Source organism: Furipterus horrens, unplaced genomic scaffold (genome assembly GCF_987537825.1).
Source record: "Furipterus horrens unplaced genomic scaffold, mFurHor1.1.pri manual_scaffold_2, whole genome shotgun sequence".
In the NCBI taxonomy this organism is placed as follows: domain Eukaryota; kingdom Metazoa; phylum Chordata; class Mammalia; order Chiroptera; family Furipteridae; genus Furipterus; species Furipterus horrens.
The window spans coordinates 192,623,162-192,642,446 of NW_028327172.1; the positions used below are offsets into that span (position 1 = coordinate 192,623,162).

The window sequence follows — 19,285 nt, forward strand, 5'->3', positions numbered from 1 at the left end:
CAGCCAACCTGTGCTCTTGAGAGAGAGAGAGAGCTGGGGAGTTCATTCATATGCTAGCCTCCTTCTTCTGCCGCCCTCCTCTTGCTGCTGAGCCTCTCATTGGCCCAACCTGCCAAGGGTGGAAAGGGTGGAGAGTAGGCTTAGAAGGGGAGCTGGAGAATACCACTCACTTGGAGTAAGGGGTACATGCCATTCAAATATATCTGTTCACTATAAGAAGGAAAGAACCCAATGTCTAAGGCAGTATTGTACATCCCACTGGTTCTCAACATATATTGTGAGTGTGAATCTAGACTAGAATTGTTTATGTTGGAGTCCAAGGTGCCAGGTGGTTGTGTTCATTCAATAGGTTTTTATTAAGTACCTGCTGTAGTGCCAGAAACTAGACAGCCCTGGGGATAGCGCTAAGTAAAACAGACTGTCCTTACCCTCATAGAACTTACAGACTAGTGAGTGCCAACTATGTTAAGAAGGGTGAAAACTCCCATTGGACTCTACTTTTCTCATAACAGTAGGATTTCAGTGTAACTTTAAATTACTTACTGGATGCCACTCTTACCCCATGGACTGCAAGCTTTATGAGGGCAATGAGGGGGGCTATCATGTTCACTGCCAGACCCCAGCACCTAGCCTCACACCTTGATCCTGGCAGCTGTTCAGTGAATGAGTGAAAGGAAGGAAGGAAGAGAGAGAGGGAGGGAGGAAGGGCGGGCTTTATATTTGCCAGAGAGGGAAAACTTTTCCTCTATCCTCTTTATGTTCAGTAGTTGGGGGCTGCAAATTAAATTGATATTAAAACATATTAGCAAGAGGAAACAAAAACCAGGCTGAATTACGTATTTAATGCCCCCTCTAGAGTTCACAAAGAAATGTGGCTCAAGAAGGCTGTTAGGATTTGGAGCTTCTATACCACCTTAATAGGCGGTGGGGATGGGCAAAGTGTGCTTTGGGGAGAACAAAAGACTTTTAGGAGGGAGGGAGAAAGTGCATTTATAGAAAAACAAATGATTTGGGGGAAGGATAGATAAATGGGGTTTCAGGAGAATAAATGGCGATAAGATAGTTTGGTGACAGTCTGTTTGAGTGTGGATTTCTCCTCTCCCAAAAGAGATTGGAGTTGGTTCCCAGAGGGGATTTATGACAATTGAGTTCCTTTGAGAGTCTCTGCTTTTAGGCAGATAAGTGATTTCAGAAACTCAAATGCTTTCAGTGCAAAGTTATTTCTGTGCCACAGTGGCTTATTCTAGACCCTTTCATTTTACCATTTAAAAATTTCTGAAAATTAGTGAGTGGCTTAAAATATATGAAATTGGACAAATGAACTGTAATAGGGGATTTTGCCATTTCAAAGGATTATTTAAATGAATCCTTTACAAAGCAAGCATGCTAACACAAAATAGTCTATAATTTATTTATTTTATGAGTCTTTTTTTAACTTATGGGAGTTTTGTTTTTGTTGAGAGCACTCTTGTTCAGCTTTAGAGATTGAAACCAAATATCTTTTTGTTTTCTTCAGTCACTGTTCTCTTAAAAGTGATTGGTTCATACGGATATGCACTGCAGTTAAGCTTTAATGTGAATGCGAAATGATTTCTTTTGCACTATACCGTTTTTACATCTAAGTCAATGGTTTGAATGCAGATCAACAATTTGGGGGAATACCTTTAGTAATTTTAGTGTTAAAGGAAAATATCTGCCACCTCCTGTCAGATTAATCTAAGAACCAAAAAGTGTCAAAAGGGGCGGGTGTAAGACACTTTCTTTCCCAGCTCTTAAGACATTTTCTGGTATTAAATTAGGAGTGTTAACTCCTTCATGCCTCCAAAGTACCATTATTAAAAAGACACCAGGTCTCCTTTGATGACCATATAAGAAAAACATTTCTAGGAAAAATATTGCAGAATCCATGAGCAGTTATGTTGTGTAATAGCCTCAGGATGGGGAAATTTAACGAGAATGAAAAGCAGCTGACTTCACTATTTTCCCACAGCAAGTTTCTACCATTTCTGCATAAAGATGTAGGATGTGATTCTCAGAGATCCTCACTCCAATTACTGCATCCTTTATTTGAATGAGTAAGTAGAGAATTTAATTTTTATACTTGTCAGGAGTATAAGATGTCTTCCCAACTTGATAATTAAAGAAAGTACTTGTAAAAACATTAATGAAGGAAACCAAAAATAAGAGAAGGCAGGTTCAAAAATCCACTGATCTGTTTCTCAATATGCAGTTTGAATTTTTGAATTAAAACTTCTTCTACCTTCTAGAGTTTGAGTCTCATAGGAAGAATTGTGCTAACAGCCCCACCCCCTGGTCTTCGGTTTTGCTGGAGCTTGTCAGTTTCTAGAGATATGCCAAGCAATAGGAAGACATTTCATAGCCTTGATGTAGGAATTATTTTCACAAATGCTGGCTTGAGTGTGCTAAGAACTCCTAAGGTTACAAGTATGTATAAGGAAAATTACTTTCCCTCTGAGATATAAACTATAAATAATCAGCAGAGTCAGAAGGGACTGGTGAGTTATGGACCTATAGAGAATTCTTGGAGACATGGGGCAAATGTATATTTACTGTCTGTGAAAGAGGAAGGTCTCCAGAGTTTGACAGGGACAGTCCTTCATTTGTGCTGGGCTTAAGGTGATGGTTTGCCTGTGATTGGGAGGCTTCCCATCACTGCTAAAACCAGTTAAGTCCCAGGAAAAACCAGGCCGTTCGTGACACTCGGTAGACATCCCTGCTCATTGCAGGACATTTTGCATCCCTGGCCCTCACTCACCTGAGGTGCCCCCTAGTCATTGTGAGAATCCCAGATACCCCCATTCATTTCCAGATGCTCCCTAGAGGTAGGCACTGCCCCTGTTGCATCTCGCCCAGGATATTGGGGCACCCTGGTCCCATTGACAAGACCATTGCTGAAGTAAGGCAGATGCAGGAGGCTATCTTCAGTCTTCAAACAAACACCCATGTGCAGTGCATTTAAATGCCTGTGGCACACACACGGAATAGTGGGAGATGTGGCTATGTTAATAAAAAATCCAATGCAAGGGGAGAAATGAGGAAATTGATTCTGGGTATAAACCTTTAGTCAAGTTCTCACCCACTTGTGGGTTTTATTGACAAGTAATTACTGGTTCTTACAGAATTTCTGCATTACCTTACAGAGTCATGCAAGATGTCCAACATTTAGATCATCTGGGTGGCTAGGAGAGATAATGGACCTCCATCCACTTCCCATCCCGTCTCCTTTGAATCAGAGGATCAGTTTCTAGTGAGAGTGCATTCTTCGGAAGGATGAGACAGGGATGGGCAGCCTCTGACTCAGGAAACCTTAGGATAATATCAGTAACTGTGAGAGCAGAATATGTTTTGAAAAATCCCTAATTACAGGGCTGCTGGGTAGAACTAAAGTGCATGTTATTATTATCCATAAGGAATGTAGATGCTAAGCTCAATTTTATTGATTAAAAAAGCCCAGCCTGGTTCTATTATTTAAGAGGATTTAAACAGATTATACTGGGTAATCTTGGGTTGAAACACGTTTTCTTTACATTCCAAAATTGGTCAATGTATTCTTCATGTAACCTGATCAATCCTCATCTTCTCCCTCTAAACATAAGCTTGTTCACAGAGATACAGCCGGAAGTCATGTTGTCATGACAACAGTTTCAGGCTGGGAGGAAGAACTCTTTCAAATGGCCAGTGACTAGGTTTTTAATCACTGATTTATAGCGATAGCAAAATTAAAGAGGAATGTAGAGTTTGTAATTATATGTTATTTTGGCTCTATGTTTTCACTTCTATTACTGACATGTAATTTGTGAACATGCATTGAAGACATAATTTTTACACTAATGTATCCAACTCCATCTCATCTATTTTCTCTCTTGTCAGTAATAACATTCTCAAAACATATGGATTTTCCTGCTCAAAACTTTTGGTAGCATTTTGTTGCTACGTAATGAGTTCTGAACTCACAAATGCTATTGTGAAGCTCTGTGCAAAGTAGCTCCCATCTCCCATTCAACTTCTCAAAGGCATCATTGCACCCATGTACCAACTATCCTTGACTCCAGACTTCAGGAGCCGAGGGAGAGGGGTGTCTCTCACAGAAAACTATAATACTAAGTAGAAAATCTTCCTAAATAACTTGTCTCTAAAGGGAGGTGGTAGTACAGGGAGGGACAAGTTAATTTTTTAAATGGGTGCATAGGACGCCAGTCGAGGGGAACAGCATAAGCAAAGGCACCTGGATACTAAAATGTATGGTGTGTTGTGAGACCAGCGAACATCTATTTGCCTGGATTGGAAGGGGCGGAGGGCCTGAGCTGTCAGAGGGAGTGGAAACCGTTGAGGAGGGCACTGGATGTACTGCCGTGCCGAGGGAAGTCTGTTTATTTTGTACAAGAAGAGGAGTACGAAGTGGTTGGAAAGGGGGTTCTCTGGGAATTACTAGCAGTAGTAGCATTAGAGGGAGCAGTGTTGTCAGAGTAACTGGTTATGAACCATTTTCAACTCAAGGTGAGGCTCTTGAGAGCTGGGACTGACACACTGGAGTGGAGGTCGGAAAGCAAGGCATGAGCGTGAGACTCTGTGCTCTTCTGGATTCAGTGCCTGAAACAGACCGCATTGTGTACTGACCACCATGACTTACAAGCATGTGCTCTGGTGTGGGACTGCCTACCCTGAGTCCCAGCTCTAGCTCTGGGACCATGAGTCACCCTCTCCGTATCATCTATAAAATGAGATAACACCAACCTTAAAAGGTTCTAGTAACAAGATGAATCAGTAAGTGTAAAGTGCTTGGAACAGTGCTTGGCACTTGATAAACTTCTCAGTGAACATTAATGTAGATGCTGATGTTGATGAAATGTGAAAACATTGCGGAGTAGATGGCACTTTTTTATAATTTTCTTAAGCAATCTCAAGAGAGGAAGTTATCTGACTCTATTTCGCACCAAACGTCTCAGTCGGCCCCTTTAGGGACACTCACTTATAGTTCATTGGAGGGATAGTGTTGACCATCCATCATGTGCCAGGCTGTGCTGGGGTTACGAAGATAAAAATGCAAGGGTTTTGTCATAAAGAAACACAGTGGCTTTTAATAGGTGGCAGTTGATTCATACAAAAGAGTGTAGGAAGAACAGTCCATATGTGACAAAGGACCGCATGTGATAAACAGAGAAGAGAGAGAGAGTGAGTTGGGGGGCGGGGGGGATTACTGAACACCATGTAATCTCTAAATTGTTAATGCCCAGGTTCTTTTGATTTTAAAGACACCTTTCTGAATGTTTAAATCATGTATTTGTGACCTATATTGGTAAATTATATCAGTTTCTTTTTTCAACTAAATCTTATTTTTGATCATAGCTTCAGAATGAGTTATAGTAGAAAATTTATTTGCTTTTTGTCTGGTTTCAAGGACTGGGCTTGAATTTCTAAAGAGTGGCATTAATTCTAAAGAAATTTTTAAATGAGAGAAATGGAAGGTTGTGAGTGCTTTGAAATTGTTGGCAATTTCTTACCTAGAATTTTAATATTTAATCCTGAACTGCTTTTATAGCCTTCCAGTCAGGGGCCACATTGTGTTTTTCATGACTTTCAGTTTGAAATTCCAAAGAAATTTTTAGAAAAAAGGATCCCTCTTTTAGCCCAGGCTCACTGGAAGCCTCTAGCCCAGTACTGTCCATTAGAAATACAACGTGAACCACATATGTAATATTACAGAGTCTAGTAGTGGAACAGGTGAAATTAATTTTAATCGTGTATTTTATTTCACTCACTACATCATTTTGACATGTAAACTATATAAAATTACCAATAAAGTATTTTATATTCTTTTTGTTGTACTGAGTTTTCCAAATCCATTGTGTCTGTTACACTGGCCACCATCTCTGTTGGACGAGCCACACTTCCTGTGCTCAGCAGCCCCGCGTGACGCCTGGCTGCCGGACCAGACAGCACAGCTCCAGACATCAGACTTTTCAGAGCCCTTGGCCTCCTCAGTGACCTTAACAATGAATGTTCTCTTTGACAATTTTTCATTGGTGTTTTTATTGTTAAGGAAAATATGTAAAGGTAAAACAGTGAGTTTGTTCTGGACCTCAGACAGTTGAGTTAATCACATGCCGCAATTCATGATGCATTTTCTTCATGGATCCATGAGCAACACTTCTCCTACCTTGCACGCTTATTTTCTGCCTTTCATTCCTTTATCTCACTTCCATCCTCTGCACACGTGGGCAGCCATTCTAGTGTATTTTAAGTGTAACTTTTTGTTCAAAAGTATACTTGCGATGCACACTGTTGTTTCAAGTGTGTATGTTCTTAATTTATTTAAAGGGGTTTTTTTCCCCTGTGCTGTGCTTTAGAGATCTATTCGTAAGGTTGTGTGTGCATCTAATACGTTGTTCCTCACTGCTGCATGGTGTTCCCTGGTGTGAATCCAACACATTTTACCTTTCCCTTCTTGGAACGATGGGTTCCCAGAGGGCCTCCCTTTCCTCTGCACCTCAGATACGCCCACAGGGAACACCCTCCCGCGCGCTCACCCGCGGAACTGAGTGAGAAAGTGTGTGGAACATTCATTTAGTGTTGCTGGGTCCTAGGGAATATATATTTACCTGTTTGGGGAAAAAATATTATTGATCTTATTTTTATTGATGGATATAGTTTTACATAATCTTGTTCAGTGAACACTGCAGCATTGCAGTTGTTTGTTGAATCAGATCCCTTTGGCTGGTAGGGTGGATCAAATTGGGCCTTATTTTTTTAGAGTAGCTAACCAACTCAATTCTCATAGATAGCTTTCTCAAACAGACCCAATGGCCATGAAAGAGGTCAAGCTTTCCCTGGGTGATCAGTTCAAATCTGGGCCAAGTGTAAATGTAGCCTATATTCAGTAAGAAAATTTGTAATTCTTGCTCCATCAGCAGCACATAATATATATTTTAAATGAATTAGTCATCAAAGCAGAAAGTGAAAGAAAAAAGTTATTACCCCTAAAGAAAATGCTCCCTGGAAAATTTTCCCTGAAAGTACACTCTTGCTTTTAAAAGTAATTTATACTGTTTGTTTCTCCAAAGGGAATTTTTTAGAGAAAACACACTATTTGCTTTCACACAGCTCCTTTCCGCTCCTGGCTCCATGGCTAGGTACTTCCCACTGTAATGTTTTCTGAAGAGACGGGTATATGCTCTCAGTTCATTCATCAAAGCACATCTGTGACATCAGAAGACACTCAAAGTTTGTTTCTACAAGGAAGGAAGCACAAACAGCTGTCTAGGGCGAAGTTCTCCACATAGTCATCCACTTGTCCCCGCTGATCTCTGCCTGTTTCATCTGCAACAAGGAAGACTTTGACACAGCATCTGATTCATTTGCTTCCAAAGAATGTTCCTCTGTACCCACTTCCGAGATCTAAGGAACATTTGTGTATGATGAGCAGAGTCTTCCCTTGAGGCCTTGAGGTTATAGTAATTTCTTTCAGAGAAAAACGAATGGGGAAAGTTGGGGAGGAAGATGCTTAGAAATATCAGAATTTAAGAACAGATAGACCATCATTTACAAATGGACGCTATGATCATTAGAGCGAGAAAAAGGAACAAAGATTTTGTATGAGTCAGTTCTGACAAGTGAGAGGATTAGATTTTGAGATGAGAAAAAGAAAATAAAAGAAAAACTCTATTTCTGTAGCATAATAAATTTGGAATCCTTCCCAGACCCTCTACAGATAAGAAACCTTTAACGCTTCAAGAGCATTTTTCTAGTTGGAAATTAATTACAGTATACTGGCTGGAATTTGAGGTCTAGACGGTTAACCAGTACATTTATGGATGAATAAAAACTAGTAAGCAGTGATTCTCGCTCCTTTTTTGATGCCTTAGCAAAGTAGAACTCAACAGGCAGGCTGATAAGTGGTACATGCTCCCAAATCCATTTTCCCTTTTTTTCTTTCCTTCCTCCTTTCCCTTCATTGGCCTCTTTCTTATAGTTTTCATCTCTTTAGGTATTATCTAGGCAGCCTCTAGTTTCAGAGGATGAAATGTGAAAATGGGAGCCACTCCTGACTACATTCACTTACATTCAGTAAACTTAGAGTGCCCACATTTGTGGTACCTTGGCTGATTAAATAAAAAAGAAGAGCAAGTCCTGTCTTCGCTTTCAGGAACTTAGATCTGTTTAATTTGTGATTAACAGCATCTCTATACACTTTTTAAAAAATTTTTGCTATTGGGGACCCACAATTTAAACACCAAATAGTTCCATACCTAATCATTACAGAAAGGGAAACCTTCTAAACTTTAAGCATTAATTTATTGTTTGAGCTTTGGAGAATAATTATTTTATTTACTTATCCTTTTATGAAATTTTGGCTCAATTACCTAATACTGTCATATGCTGGATTCTATTTTGAGAAGCATTTAAAAAAAAAAAAAAAGATACTTTTTACACATGTATCCCTGGCAGATGGGATTCACAAATACCCCTGCCTGTTTTCTGCCAGTAGCATCTTTGAAAATTTCAGGGCTCTGCATATTACTGTTTTAATGGTGGAAATAAAAACCAAGCTATTGTATAGGTGTGCAGCCACTGATTGGTTTTGCCATTCTGTTTTCCCTGGGGAATCTTTGCTTTTCTTTTCTGGCCTAGAATTGGAAGGGGAGGGGAGGAGGATGGCATAGATTAAAGAACTAAAAAATGTGAATCAAGTGAATGGCTGGATATCGCATGTGGTTGGTTGAACCCTGATATGTACTTGAGGTATGTGAAAAATTAAGCCCAACACTGAATTTGGTATTTTTGACAAGAGTTGGTGCTGAGGTTAAGATGCTTTGATTGATGGGTGGTGGAAAATGAATGAATGATGACTGATGAAGTTCTGATCCAACAATGTGCTGGTTTAGAAGAGGGTTGAAGAATTTGGGAGTCAGGAGCCTGGGTTTTTAAACTCCGTAATTTAGATGCCTATTGTTTGAGATTGAATATGGGGTTGCAAAGCTAAATTCTTAGAAGCTGTTTCCTCGCTAGGTATTAGGCCTGGAATTTAGTTTCCTGACACTAAATGGATAAGTTAGGATCAACTCCAACTGCTAGTAATAGAGGACTGTAAAATAGCAGTGGCTGATAACAACAGACATTGATTTTCCTTCACACAGAAGCCTATTAGTAGCAGTCCACTGATGTGCTGGCTGTGTTTCACAAAGACCTCAGGAACCCAAATTTCTTCACTGTACTGCTCTACCATACCTATGGTATACCTGTGTCCTCGTGGTCCAAGGTGGCAGGTCTGTTCCAACAAGAAAAGTGTTTTCCACCTATTTTGTAAGCAAGGTTCTGAGACGCTGCCATACATTTCTTTTACTTATACGCCAATGATCGGAATGTTACCTACATGGCTACACCTAGCTGCAAGGGAGGCTAGGAAATGTATTCTGCATTCTGGGTGGCCATGTATCTAATCAAAAGTTTTGGTTGCTTTGAAGAAGACACTGGACATTGATGAATGAGCACCTTGCATATTTTCGAAAACCAAATATCAGGCTTTTCACAGACAAAAGGAAAAGTACAGAATGGTTTCCCTAGTTAAGTTTATTATTTTAAAAAAGTATTTACATTTAATTACCTGTTGTTCATATATGAATACAGTTTAGAACAAGATTTACACAGTAAAACCTTCTGGATACGATGTGAAACCTTCTTTATCAGTTACTGCCTTTGTGCCTCCAGTGCTGTTTCCCACATGTTAAGTTCCTCTTAGAACTGGTGCTTAGAAAAAGTTTCATTTTTGATAAACTTCTATCAGACAACTAAAATTTTGTAAATTTTTGGAGCAAGAATTTAAGTTTCTTCTCAACTTCCTGGCTTTGTTCTTTTGTTATTTTATTGATTGAAATATATGTTTTATGCAGAGTGTTTCAGATTCTTTTTTTAATTCAGGTGAAAGATAAATATCTCAGAGGAGTAATAAAAAAAGTCTTTACCATGATCCCTTTAAAGTTAATTTCAGAAAAACATTTTTCTCTGAACTCCTTCACCCCACTCATAGTCTAAAGTCCTATTTTGCATCAAACATTGAAGCTTGTCCACTAAGTACTATGACAGGCTGAATAATTTACTTCAGTTCTGCTGATTTTTAAGGGGCATTTAACCTTTAAAAATACACTTAACATATAGAATCGTTCCTAAACAAAAATACACTGAGATTTCTCCAAAGCCAGTAACAACAAGTTTCCCAACCTTGACTGAGTTATTTAATGTTGCTGAAAGTCTGTTTCTTCACCTGTATAATGGGGATTTTATCTCCCCCACCCCTCCATGTCATAAGATTTTGTGGGGCCACATGAGACTGGATTAGTTACAGCATTTTGAAAGCCCTGTAGTGCCCCAGCAGTGCCTGCTCTTGTTCTTATATTAGAAAGAAAATAGATGCATTTTAACCTATGGGAGTATAGTTCTGTATGCTCCCACATATAGATTTTGATGTTAGGAAAGATTGCATCCACTTCAGCTTGCTTTTTTAATGTGCCAATGAAAGGCCAAATTGTAGTTTGCCATTGAACCTTGTCCATCTCCTAGATTCTCAATAATCATCTCTTGTTCTAATATTTAATGTAGCTGGGAAGTCAGACCCTGGCGTGCCACCATTTAAAATAATAATGACCTTGAAATTGGTCCAGGCAACCCTGGAATAGCTTCCACCTTGTCATCATTGCTATTGTCACCAAGGCAGCCTGAGGAGAAATACAGCTCTAAGTGAAGAGTGGATTGAAGACCCTGACAAAATAATGGAAAGAAAATTGGCTCTATTTAATATACTTTTAAGCCTGTCTACTTAAGAGTATGGTGCCGGTAATGCTTCTCTCTATCTAATTGTATGGAAACGAAAGAAAGATTCCTGCTTATGATGGTGTTTTGTTTTCTCTCTTCTAACTGCTCTCTGTGAAATGATAATCAAATGTGAAAGTTGTGTGGTTGGGTTGACTGAGGATAAGGCACCTGGACACATTCTCTGACCCTTTGCTTAATTTTTGTAGATAGATCTTCCTAGAACATTGTGTTTAGGAATAGGCACTAAGTACCCAAACTTGACAGCAAAGAATATTAGGCCTGATTCGTTGATCTTTCTGCTGAACCTGATTAACCCCATCTGGTATTGAATAAGATGCATTGCTGCCATTCAATAGGATCGTGGTATAGTCAGACAACTGGAGGCAAGAATAATAAACCTGCCTAGCAATTTCACATAACTATCTTGTGATCATTACTTTTTAAAATTATTTAAAAATTGATGATTCCAAGAGCATGTCCAACCTGCACCTCTTCTCCATTCATTAGTATGATTTGATTTTGGGTTTCGGACATTTGTGGGTTTCACTGCAGGTTTTTCCCAGCACTTCTTAGAAAAAAAATGAAATTGAGGTTATCGACATGGTCTGTAGCTTTCTTAAAATAAAATATAAATCTCCCTTCATGTTTTATGTTTTCATTTCTAACTTTTGAGGAAGGGGGCATGGGGGCGTGACCCTTAAGCCTGTGGCTTCTCAGTAGTGGTTGTAAATCAGGCCACTTTGTACTGTGTGCACACTCTAAAAGGAAATAGTGTTCTCAGGTTATATTTAATGTCACATGAGATTTCACTATCTTCTTTTATAACTTATAAGGAAATAAATATCTTATTATTATTTAGGTGTTTAGAATGAGACCTTTTGATGACATTTAAATATCTATAGCCAGGCCATATAATTAACCTCAATTATGTGTGTGTATATATATATATATATAGATATGGATGGATATTTACAAATACCAGTTTTTCCCTCCAAATAATTTTCAGCTGCTTATATTGCATGCCATTTAGTTTTTAAATTTGTCTTTGCAGAGTCGTCCTGACTCCTGTGTCAATTTTGGTTAATAGTCTGTGAACAGAGAGTCATATTTTCCCTTTTATCTTCTACCAACATTGGATCAGTTCCTATTCACATACTTTTGCGAGGCTATGAGATAGAGCAGAAACAGTCTCCAGGAAAGATGTCTTAAATAATATAGCACACCTAACCAGCTATTTTTTTTTTTTTTTGGACTTCATTTCTGCTTCTTTAATGACTCAAGTACGTGACATAAAACAGCCGCATGTGAATTAAAGAGGTGCAACATACTCAAACCAGCGTGTGCTCATGGGCTCTGTTGTTTCTACATGGACATGGCCATGGCCAGGATCATTATCTACTTTTCTTGATCTAAATGAAAACTACTTTTTTTCATAAAAACACAAATATGTTTGCAAACTCTCAGAAATCTTACATTTTTAAAATGAAATGCACTGTGGTCAATACCATTTCAAAACGTGTCCGCAAAGCCACACGTGAATGAAGCAATTAATAGCTAATAATAACAGAGATTTACTGAGTGAGTACTACATGCCTGACTTTGTGCTGTACACTGTGTTCTGCATCAACCTCTTGAAGGAGGAGTTGTCAACACTTCTGTCATACATCGAGCAGGCAGGCCATTAGAAATTAGGCCATTTGTCTACGGCCACATAGCCAGCCAGTGTTGGAGCTCAGATTCAAAACTGTTGGTTGACTCCAGAGCTCCTGTCTGTGACAGTAAAATGGCCCTGAAGCTAAAAATGCAGGAGGGTAAGCTCAGCAAAGACTGTGTCTTCAGTGAGTTTAAATTAAGAAATTCCATGTTGAGCTTATGCCAAAATACTTAATTAAAAGATACAGAGTATGTAGTGTTATGAGGCCCAAATTTAAGGCCTATTTAAATAATGAGTTCTTAGAGTATTAACTCAAAAAATTTTAACACAAAAATCCTCAGCTACAAAAAGCTCCCTATTTCAAGGACACTCAAAATCTTACTAATCATTTTGTTAAAGAATACTATGGGAAAGGAGGTTGGGAAACTAAGACTCCCAAAACTGTTAAGAGTTTATTACAACAGTTAAAAGAATGCTACCCCAGGAAAGTCCAGTTGAGTACAATTTTTCTAAGGTTGTGAAGGCATTTCAGCGTCTCATTTATGCCTTGCAAATAAATATCAAGAAACTGTTCTTGGTGAGATTTCCTTCCCTCTGTCTGCCAGGCTGGTGGGTCAGGATTCTGTGAGCTCACAGATTTTAAGTACTTTGTGCCTCCTTCCCTTGTCTCCATAGTCATTGTTTCTGCCAGTTCCTTTGGATGAGGACGATTTTGCCCCAATTCTAAGCAGCCTCTCTGCGCTGCTTGGAACACTCAGCAAATCGATAATTAATGATGTAGACCTAGAGTCCTGGGTCTTTAATAAATATAAAGGAACTAAGGGGTGGAGGAGGGGAGGGAGGGAGGGCGAGGGAGAGAGAGAGAACAGAGAGAGGTGTAAAGGAAGCAGACCATGGGCCGATCAGAAAAAGAGCTTTAAAGCTAAACTCAAGTGGTTTGGATTAAAGCATCTGGACCTCTCAGGAATATCATTGCTTAAAAGAGTAGCTAGTAGCAGCCGCAGCTAAGACTTTGGAAGAGAGCTTTTTCTTCTCCAAGTATGGGAGCATTGTGCAAATTATTCTTCTGATATTGAAAACACAGATCACACAAGACCACCATGAGTTTTTCTCTGCATAGAGGTTGAATTCTTAGCCCTGGTGGTCTTAAACCTTATCTTAGACCTTACCCCTCACTTGAGTGACTTTTTCATTATAATTAAATGACATGTGGCTCGTCCCTGACACATGGTCTTTGCACTGGCTGTTCCGTGTGCTGGGAATCCTGTTCTCTTGTCTCTTCCCAAGGCTGGCACCTTCTAGTTCAGGGAAAATTATTCCTCGGAGACCTTCCCACATGATCCTGCCCAAATAGGCCACTCCATCCGCAGACACAATGGATCACATTACCTAATTTGCCGTGTTCACGGCTTCTAGAATAGTGCTTGGCATTTATGGGAGGCCCTCAATACAAGAGTGAATGAATGAATAATTGAATATACAGTCCCATTTTACTTTTGTGGAGCCAGTAGTTAGATGGGGTTTGCTGGAAAAGACAGATTACCTTTTCTGTTTTCCTAGGCCAATGGTTCTTAAAAGTACGGTTCTGAAACCAGTAGCATGAAATCAGCAGCACCTGGGAACTGTTAGCAATGCTAATTCTTAGACCTACTGAGTCAGAAACTGTGGGGTGGCCCCCAGTGATCTGTATTCTAGCAGGCCCTCCTGGTGACCCTGATGCTCCAGAACCACTAATGTCTGGCCTGGGTCTATCTGCTGACCTCTGCGTCCCCAACCCCAAGACAATACCTGCCACAGAGTAGATAGGAAATATTTGCTGACTGTATCAGTCTGTCTCCTTTTTCCTCCCACCCCCTCCTCCACGCCATGCACACCTCAGGCACAGGGTACACCAGCAGCGAGGAAGGAAATGCGTGCCATTCTGAGGACTTGAGGGGAAGCTTTGGTGCCCTGCACTGCAGACCTTGCCGAATTGAGAACCCCAGCTCACCCCTCCTCCTTCCTGAGGCCTCCAGGGCAGGAGAGGAAATTTCCATCTGCTGCTGGTAGATGCTAATTTGTTTTCATTTGACCCTTGGATTCCTGCAGGTGAGCCCAGGGGGGAGGATGATTAGAGGAGGGTTGGCCTCCCACACAGGCCCCAGTGGGGAGGAGAGTAGGGAGCAGCTCCCTGCAAAGATGCTGGGGTGGAGCCAGGCCAGTGGCATAGGCGCCAGAGGTGGCTGGAGGGGCAGGTCTGCTGCTCACAGATGGGCTCCTTGTTCCCACGCCAAGTATTGCTTTCGGCCCAAGAGGCTCCCAGCTCAAGAGGGACTTTCTGGGATGCTCAGCCTTGCTTTTATTGCACTCTGACTTCCAGGGCCTGCTTCCTGTTCCTTCAAAAAGGAACAAAACTACAAACAATGAAGGACTACAGAGCCACTTTGACTTTGAAGGGGCATCTCTGGTGTTTGGCTTCTGCCTGTCAGCCTGTGACTTTGCCCTCAGTGAGCTGCAGTGATGACAAGAGACAGTACAGCACCTGATGTGCAAGGTCCTCCAGGACACATAGAAGGGAGAAAAAGGGGTTCTCGGTCTCTGCAGCGCGCCTGTGGCTGGAATTTGATCCTGAGGCCCAGATGTATGGGCAGCTGGAGTGGCTGCCCCAATTTACTGGATTTACTGGAAGCAGAATTAGGGAGGGAGGCACAGAAAGAAAGATCCTGTGCAAAACCTGCCTTGGAAGTGTCCTGATCGGACCTGAGGTGGCTCAGGGCTTGGGGCCAGTCCCCTGGAGTGGATCTTGGTGCCATCAGTTACCAGCTGTCTGACCTTGGGCAGGTCGGCTGGCGGGGCTCAGAGCCTCAGCATTGCAGCCATTGTGTTCTTTTCCTTTTGTTTCTCCCCCTATTTGTTCACCTATTTCCATTGCCATTTTACAGATAAGCATCGGAAGCCCAAAGAGGTTGGGTAACTTGTCCAAGGTCATTCAAACAGAGAATGGCTGAGCCAGATATGAAGGCCCCACAGATGGTTTCCATGCCAGGCTGCAGGATGCCATGTCTAGTCTTTGTTGACTCCCTTTATTTCTAGTTTCACTGGAGTAGTTAACAGTATTCTGCAGGCTTTCTGTATATGTCTCCATTTTAACTCTCCTATTAATCTTCCCTTAAGTAACCCTCACAATCGGTCTGAGTTGCAGTCCTGAAGTTGGGTACCTGAGGTAGAATCCTGCTTTGTTTTATGTTATCCAATACTGCATCGAAATTCCTGTGGTTACTGTTGCACAGTGACTCACCCAAAAAGAGTCTGGAGGTCTTTCAGGGTGTTCTCCCGGAAAGCTGAGAATACCGTGTTGTGATTTCGGAACTCTAAGCAGATCTGTCTCGAAGGTGTGCAGGACAGAAGCTCAGTTCGAGAACTGCCGAGGCTCAGAAGGGCAACGAGACCCTCAGCTACCATTTCCTTTCCACAGCACCGGCTCCTTGCTTTTTTCTTCCATAAAGCTGCACCTGAGTAATTTTCTGAGACTTAAAAGGGGTTGGATTGCTCTCTAGTAACCTGGTGTTTCCAGGTTTCCCTCTTTTGCTTTAGTCTGCGCTCCGCCCTTCGTGCCACGTCCACTACGGGACCCGTCTGAGGGCGGCCTTTCAGCTGCGTTGCAATATTTTCAACAGTCTTATGACAGAAGCAGCTTCTTGATATTTAGATGTCTTGGCTTCTCTGGTCTCCTAGCTATGGTTTCAAGCAAAAATATTTTAAAAACAACTGATTGCTGTTTTCATGGGAAATCATGCACACAACACCAATATGTAAACCAGATGCGAGTGGTGCTGTCGCGGTCGAAAGGCTCCTGAAGGACCTGGAATTCCACCCCCTGCGCCGCTGTCATCCTCCCCAGTTTGATGACAATTGAAAACCACTGACCCATTGAATAGGGTCCAAGGCACTTATATAAGTATATGTGAGGGGGGGACCCCCCAAAAAAGCAGAATTTATTTAAATTTATTTATTAAACTTGTGTGTTTGTTCTTACGTGTTTAAACTTCAGTCACCTTCCAAGTACTCTCCATTTAATGCAATATATCTATCAAGGCATTTTTTCCACTGCTCAAAACAGTTTTTGAACTCATCCATTTTGTTAACTTTTAGTGCTTCTGCCATTTTTTTCTTTCACCTCTCCCACATTGGCAAGATGTTTCCCTTTGAGGACTTTTCTCATCCAGGGAAATTAAAAAAAAAAAAAAAAAAAGTCACTCAGTACAAGATCAGGCGAATAGGAGGGTAGAGCACAGGGGTCATGGAACTTTTGGTCAAAAACTGCTAATTACACAGTGCAGTGTGGGCAGGTGCACTCATAAATCACCCATCGTGAAATTGGCAAACACGTTGAAAAAGTCTTCAAATAAATTCACTGAAGCTGAACACAGCCTCTCACAACAACACCAGCTGGTACACTGATACAGAGAGGTTCCTAGAACACTCACCTAGCATGGGAAGCCTGTTCTATAAGAGGCCTGCCCTCCAGAAGATAATTCTAGGGTTTTTTTTGGTCCCCGTCTTGTACATCATTTTATGTAGAAAAACAAAACAAATTGAGGCTATGAACCCTAAACAAAATGAAGTATAATAGGGCTGAGGTGCCTCAGAAGATATATTTTGTACTTTTCCTTGTTGAATACATCAATACAAAAAGAAACAAAATCTCTGCTCCAAGTCTCCCAGCTTCCAGTCCAGAACTCTTTCCGCTTTATCCTATTGTATTTCTTTTTATCCGTAAGAATGTGCACATGCAGACATTGCTTCTAACCAGAAGCTAGTATTTTGGGGGGTTGGGGAGTTGCCCTATTTAGTGAAACTGCACAGAACTGATTTCTCCAGAATTCCTATTTTGCCAAGTGCCAGTTTCCAAACCCCATCATTCAAGGACTTCATTCATTTCTTCCTTCTTTATTCATTTTTCTTTCTATCTATCCATTCATCTATCCGCACTCCATCCAAATCATTGTTATTGAACAGCTGCTGTGCTAGGTCAGGGGAACAGGATGGGGAATGAAATAGACACGTCTGCCTGCCCTCATAGGACTCACTGCCCTTATGGCCAGTGGAGGAGGATGTGGACGGGATTCTATAAATGGTTCTAGAACTGTTAGTGCTACTGTAGTGCCCACCTTACTTCTTCCATCATCATCATCATCTTATCATCATTATCAGCTGTTACCAACAGAATAACTCCCTGCCCCCCTTTTCCCCAACAAGACCTTGACAGAAACTCTGAATATAAAACAAATATAAGGGGGTGGGTCTGAGTGAAGATAGAACAGCTCAGTCCCTGCCCTGCAACCCAGAGCCCCTCTCACTTTGCCCATGAGGTGCCTTCTCAGACAGCCAAACCTGAAGACCACTGACCTTTATCTGACATGATTTCATATTCTGATAGTGCTGTGTCTGTAGCCACTCTTTATGCTAATGTCTCAGCTGTAGAGAAAACTAGGATAGATGTGTAAATTCAGGTGCCCAGACCTCAAACACTACAGAAATGGTAACTAGCGGCCTTTTTTTCCTTTCTGTTTCTAGCGCCAGCACTTCTCTTGCAACCACTAGAATGGGGCAGGGGAACACCCTTGATTGGCTTTTCTTCAACAGTCCCCAGACCCATGTATTCCACCTGCCCTGTCTCATTTGAGATGCCGAAAACAAAATTACTGCAGAAACCATCCCCTAAAACAAACACAGGACAAAGGAGTTTATACACGTTTGTTTCGAGTTCGAGTAACGTGAAATTATTTAATCATGCTTAATTTCCTTTCATGGGGAGGGGAGTTTGCAGTTTTGCCTCTTGTAGATTTCAGTGAGAACGTGAACGCTGGGATCCCCAACAGCCTCGTGAATGTGCATCTGTGCCCATAGTCTTCATCGGCCTCTTTGTTTTGGTTTCTTTTCCTCCAGTGGCGGCTGTAACAGCCTCCGTGACACCTGCCCACATGAGGCCCTGACATTTGCACAGAGCAAGGCCACATGCTTTCTCAATGAATACTGTAAAGCGCTCTGGCCTTTTCTGAATGGCCGCCTAGAAAAGGGCCTGATCGTTAGAATGAAGCGATTCTAACGGTTTGGAGCTCAACTTTCTTAAGTTTTTCTACCTGCCTGCTTCCATGCAGCTACCTGTGACTCCTCCATTACGCCTCTATCTCTGTGAATTTCATACTCTGTTCCTCTCCTCTCTCCTATTTTCTCTTGCCCTTAAATCCATTTCATAATCAACTCTGAAAAGGCCAGTAATGAAATTTTTAAAAGCAAATAGCTATTTAGTAAACTTATAAAACATTCACATAGGCCAGGGAATAGCTGATTTATTTTCTTTACCCCTGCCCCACAATGTTTAAAATTTATTTTTTGCGTTTGAATGACTTTGGACTTTGCGCTTGCTCGCCAGTTTGCTACAGTCCCTACCATTCTCTGTTGTATTTCACACCCGCCCTACTTTATATATTTATATGACAGGCTTCATTTTGGAGTCCGCCTGGTACCCCCTTGAATACCAAGGCTTTTCTAGGCTGTTTCCCTTGGGATTCTTCTGTGTGTAATTTAGAATTCTAGAGTTTTACAAAAGGCATTGTTGCTTTGCAGAGGAGGAGTTATTAAAAGATGTAAATATAGTATTTATTTATAGAAAGCAGTCAAAGAAAATAAGAGTTGTACTCATTGCTGGGAATGTTGTAAGATACCAGGCAGTAAATCTTACTAATTTACAGATGGATGCAATAGTTTTTGTACGTAACCTTGCAAATTTTGCATGAGTAGTTAATTCTGGCTAATGGAACA

General features: G+C 41.0%; 1 protein-coding gene across 6 annotated transcripts in view; it reads left to right on the top strand.

The window, feature by feature from the left end:
• The window catches only part of APBB2 (amyloid beta precursor protein binding family B member 2), a 328,286-nt gene that overhangs the window by 194,018 nt on the left and 114,983 nt on the right, over positions 1 to 19,285 (top strand). The window lies entirely within an intron of this gene.